We start from the raw sequence: 6,045 nt of genomic DNA, 5'->3' as shown, positions 1-6,045 counted from the left end.
TAGGCCCGCTTTAAAGTGTGTCCAGAGTGCCAAAACACATAGTCTAATTTTTATTCACTAATTTTCTTCAGAATTCAAAGCCCTAATTAAAAAAACATTACAAAATAGGATCAATTATTTTAATGGTTATACTTATTAAAGAACATATTCAAAATATTTGGACCAACACTAGGCCCTAAACTTTTTCGAGTGGACAAATTATCAAAATAATACACTGCAAAAGGCAACCAGCAACCATCTCGTGCAGTTTATCCGTTATTATATTTTTACTTTTGGAATAAGTTTGATTGCAAAGTGAGAGAAAAAAAAATTATGTCGATGAATTTTTTCATATGAGATGCGAAAGCTTGTCATTCTATCTGCGAAAACACTATCTCCAATTTGATAACAATTTGTTGCAAACATACATCCGAAAACTTTAGAGTCGTCATGCACTCTATGACCCAAATAAAAACTTCACATTTTGGCATATAAAGAGACATGCTTCATCGAAAAAAATTAATTATACCCATAAATATGTCATTTTGAAATTCTCATATGGAGAACCTCCTTGTCCCGAAAACTTATCTTGTTTGCTCCATGTTTAATCCACATAACATCATCACAACATCACCATCTTGTTAAATATTTTCAAAAAGTACTTATTCCTCTGGAATTTAAAATCGTTTGTGTTGTTCCTCATTCCACAGTTCGCTTCTATCTCTGCTAAGCATAAAATCTCATGTGGGTTCCCATGTTATTTTATAAATCTTGTCATTTAATTTTTCCAAATATACTACAAAATTATGGGAATAGTTGAGATTTTGATCTTTGAAAATCTCTTGTAGATAATCCATATTCGAAAATACCGAAAACATGGAAAGATTCATGGATTAGAAGGAATCTTTGAGAACACTCATGTTTGAATTATTGGTTTATTGGTTCCTCTTCTGTTTCACATCCTGTATCACACTGAATTCCTTTTAACTTTACAACCTTAGTAACTAATAAACATTATGATATTGCTTACCACACAAAATGTTTCAACTTTGTAGAGCATTGTAGCTTCCAATTTTAGGCCACAAGTGTAGTAATTGGTCAATAAAACTTTGCGCCTTGTTACATGTCTACGTATAACTTTCTGTTCTATAACTTAATTTCATTGTATTCTTCTCAGATATTTTATAATATGTTTGTATTCTGGAATTTTCAAATCGTTTGTGTTGTTCTTCATTCCATAGTTCGCCTTCTATCTCTGCTACGCATAAAATCTCATGTAGGTTCCCATGTTACTTTTATAAATCTTATCATTTAATTTTTCCAAATATACTACAATATCCATGGAAATAGTTGAGATATTGATCTTTAAAAATCTTTTGTAGATAATCCATATTCGAAATACCAAAAACATGGAAAGATTCATGGATTAGAAGGAATCTTTGAGTACGCTCATGTTTGAATTATTGGTTTATTGGTTCCTCTTCTGTTTCACATCCTGTATCACACTGAATTCTTTTAACTTTACAATCTTAGTAACTAATAAACATTATGATATTGCTTGCCACACAAAATGTTTCAACTTTGTATAGCATTGTAGCTTCCAATTTTAGGCCACAAGTGTAGTAATTGGTCCATAAAACTTTGCGCCTTGTTACATGTCTACGTATAACTTTCTGTTCTATAACTTAATTTCGTTGTATACTTCTCAGATATTTTATAATATTTTTTGTATGTATCTGGATTAGAGGTACAATTAACCGCCATACTTTTAAAAGAATTCACATCATTCATGTGAATATATGGTTTAAGTAAATCCATATTCCAAGTGTGGTTTACCGAACATAAATTTGATATAGAATATCAAATCTTACAAATAATATTAAATTAAATAGTTAATCTAGTTTATTTTTAAAAATATGAAATTGTATTCATTAAAACTAAATAAAAAAAAATCATCTGCTTTTAGAACAGGTTAAAATGAGTAAACTACATATAAAATTTATATAATCTGTCGCTATATCTTAAACTTTTATCTACAACTGTATATTATGTATGTAACTATAAATTTTAAAAATAATCTCTCGCTTTTAAAACACAAATCAAAATCTATTTACATATTATATTTTGACTAAAGAAAAGTAATTGTTTTTAAAACTAGAGCTGAAATAGAACTTTATATAAGGTGATAAATATAAAAATATAAAATAACATCATGTAGTTTTTTTTTTACATTCTTACATCGGAGATGATGAATGTTGTCTAATAAATAATTTATGTTGTAATATTAATTATTTAAATATGTCAAAGGTTTAATTTCTTTTAATAATATAAATTTAAATAAAAAAGAGATGATACAAAAATTGTTATCAAATATGTATTATTCATAATCATTCATTGTCATATATATATTAACATATTAGGTAACTCTGTAGTTTTTATTTTAAAAAGGAATTGAGAATACTTCTTTGTACACTACTAATTATTTTGATAGTTAGTTTAATAAAAAAGTATAATATGTATTTATATGGACCAACTTTTTTCTAAGAATTCTAAGAATCATCTTAGTGATGACACGTGACTACGAAAACATGTTCTAATGCTCCATGATTAAATATATAACAAAATATTTATCTATTCACATGTTTCTTCAAAATAATTTTATTTTATATGGTATATAAATCTAGGCCTGAGATGGATCGGGTATCCGGACAACTTTAACGTATCCGGATCCGGATCCTTATCTGGCGGATCGATAATTTTACAATCCTTATCCGGATCCGGGGTTTTCGGATATCCGGGTGTCGGATATCTTTCTAAAAACTGTAATGTCCAGCGGATATCCGGATCCAGATTTGGATCCTTAAAATAAATAAAAAATAATATTAATATATATATAAAAATATTAAAAATAATTTAAAAATAAAAAAATATAAATGTTTTTAATTATTTCAAAGTATAATATTATAAAATTTACGTAAAATTTTACATATACTATTATAAAAATGAAAATATATTAAATAAAGTTAGTTTTTATATATAGATATTACTATTTCAGAAATAATTATTAATAAAATTTACAGATCAGGATATCCGGACTAAAAAATCAAGATATCCAGATCCGGATCCGGCTTTGACGGATCCAATATTTTACTATCCGGATCCGGATTCGACCCCTCCGGATATCTGGATTTTCAGATCGGATCCGGATCAAATCCGGATCGAATCTCGGTTCGAATCCGGATCTGGGATAATAGTCTCAGGCCTGTATACATCCTCACTTCGCTTGGGCATAACTCTGGAGAATCGGTGAAATAACCTAAAACAAAACTGCAATTAAGATGAGTTAGAAAGCTATAGAAAAAAAAAAGAAAAGGGAAAGATGGTTAGGTTTTAATTTCAGTTATTTTTACTAGAGCCAAATTTTCTGCAAGAATTTGAGAATGGACTCGTCTGAGAAAAGTTCAGGTATCATAAGAATGGTGCCTATCGCGAATTTTTCTCAGCTTATTGTAAGATTCTGACTGCTGGATACTCTGTTCTTGTGTCTGGTTTCAGCTCAGAGGATCGTGATTCCGAACAGACACAAGGAGAAGCTCGTGGGTCTGCTTCACGAAACTGGGTCAAGAGAAGTTGTGATCTTGTGCCATGGTTTCCATCAAAAAGGTCAGTTTCAATGCAAACTTTCTCTGAACTGGTCAATGAGTGAATCTGATAGACTCATCAAATCTTGATATGCAGGATAACCAAACTATGAACAATGTGGCTGCTACTTTAGAGAAAGAAGGCATCACTGCTTTCCGTTTTGATTTCTCTGGGAATGGGTATATGTTTCTCGCTTCTTGCTTTGATTTGGTGTTTTGGGAGGTGTGGCTGCGCCTTCACGGTTGTTGTTGCTGCAGAGAGAGTGAAGGCAGTTTCTATTATGGTAACTATAACCATGAAGCTGATGATCTACGTTCTGTTGTCCAACACTTCTCTAACATGGACCGTGTGGTTCATGTTGTTCTCGGCCACAGTAAAGGTAACTAGATCCCTTTTCCATCTTCTGCCTCGACCAACATGGATACTCATTAAACTTTTTTTGTAATGCATAGGAGGTGATGTGGTGCTCCTTTATGCTCCAAGTATCACGATATCCGCAATGTAATCAATCTCTCTGGACGTTATGATCTGAAGAAAGGCATTACAGAGCGTCTTGGGGAATTTTTTGGAAACAATTAAGCAACAAGGGTTCATCGATGTTAAAGATGGTATTGTTATTCATCTTTTGGTTTTATTGCACTGTTTCTGATCAAAACACTCTTTTGTCTCTACCAATGTGTTGGTGCGTGGTTCACAGGAAAATCAGGGTACCGTGTTACTGAGGAGAGCTTAATGGAGAGGTTGAGCACTGATATGCATGAAGCTTGCCTCAAGATTGACAAAGAATGCAGGTTCAATTCTCTTACTCGTATTGGATGATGTTGGGATATAACTACAAACCATGATTGATTCGGTTGCAATGGCAGGGTTTTGACGGTTCATGGGTCGGATGATGAGGTAATACCCGTGGAAGATGCCAAGGAGTTTGCCAAGATCATACCGAACCACAAGCTGACAATTGTGGAGGGAGCTGATCATTGTTATACCAAACATCAAACCCAGTTGGTTGCAACAATTACTGAGTTCATTAAGACAGTCATTCTGAAGAACAACTAGTCCTTTTTTTTGTTTCTTTGAGAAAATGTTCAGGTTACATACTCCATTTTCTACACTTGGTCGGCTGTTTGGTTTGGGTTTAAGAAATAATAGTAATCAAAATACATTTCTTCACTGATACGGTAAAACTAAAAGTGAATTTTATTGGAACAATAGCATAAGCCAAGTAGTAACCGTTGCTTTCTATATCAAACTCTGTTAAGTTGTTATTAGATTCCCACATTGAACCGGTAAGGTATGAGTTTAAAACCCATCAAATTTATCTTTTCAAGCGTCAGATAACAGGACTAGAAAGATCAGCAAGAGAAACTCTTCACAATTTTCACTGCAAAACTAACAGAGAATGCTCACTACTAGTCTCTTAAATGCAAAGTTAAACAAAAAGATCCAAAATGTTCATCCATGATCCACATGGAATGTCGTGATAGGTTAGGTTGACATTATTGGCTTGCTTTCATACGTGTAGACTTCATGTTTGTCGTATATTTTGAGAAATGTTCAGTATGATGTTTTAGCATACTACATCTGAATCTTGAGTGTGCTCATTTAATCAAAATCTGTTTACTTTTTCTCATCGATCTGGAGACATAATTAGACGAAAGATAATCATAAGACTGTACATGGGAGCTCTGTGATAACATTTAGGAGAAGAGAAGTACATTAAACAAGAGTCAGAGAACACAAACATATGAGGAAGCCGATGATAAACATGTGAAGAAGCATAAGTAGGTGGGACGTTTTACAACCAAGTTGAGAGTTCTTTTGTCTTAATACTCTTACCGGAGAATCAATTGCCTTGAAAGATCAGACATGTGTTTGGTTGGGTATCGGCGGCTGTTCTGGAGCTACAACAAAGTGCAGTCCCCCGCGTTGAGGAGGCACACCACCGTGTATCATGAAAGCAACTTCCGCCGCAGCTAAAGCTGCTTCCTGATGTCATAGAAACAAAAGCAGTGCATTGTCTTGTCTGTTAGATGAAGCATTTTACAATATTTTGATACGGATTATTTTTCAATGTTCATCAAACCTGTCTTTGTCTCCGACGTTGGAGTATGCCGATGGCCCATGCCATGATGTAACATGGGAGGAGAAAACCAGCAGCACGAAGAAGGAAAAGCTGTTGAAAACCAGAGAGAGAGTGAGCAAAACCAGAACAAACATGAACAAGAAACTCAAAGAAGTGTGTATTCAGAGAGGTAAGCAAGTAAAAGATGGTCATACCGAGAAAAAGGCTGTGGGTCGTCCTCGTCATCTGGGTTAGTTGTTAGGTTCAGCGGTCTCGTAACAGTAAAAGTGCCATTAGCTGCCATAACAGAAGTAGTGTTGCAGGCATATTAGTATTTATGTAATCAGTGAAGAATGTAAGAG

At 33.4% G+C, this 6,045-nt stretch overlaps 1 pseudogene; it reads left to right on the top strand.

The window, feature by feature from the left end:
- Positions 1 to 3,272: 3,272 nt before the first annotated feature.
- LOC125602955 lies at positions 3,273 to 4,805 on the top strand (annotated as a pseudogene).
- The last annotated feature ends 1,240 nt before the right edge of the window (positions 4,806 to 6,045 follow it).

The sequence above is a fragment of the Brassica napus genome, unplaced genomic scaffold (genome assembly GCF_020379485.1).
Source record: "Brassica napus cultivar Da-Ae unplaced genomic scaffold, Da-Ae ScsIHWf_3050;HRSCAF=3851, whole genome shotgun sequence".
In the NCBI taxonomy this organism is placed as follows: Eukaryota; Viridiplantae; Streptophyta; class Magnoliopsida; order Brassicales; family Brassicaceae; genus Brassica; species Brassica napus.
Note: the sequence above shows the minus strand (reverse complement) of the source record. Positions and strands in the feature narration are given on the sequence as shown.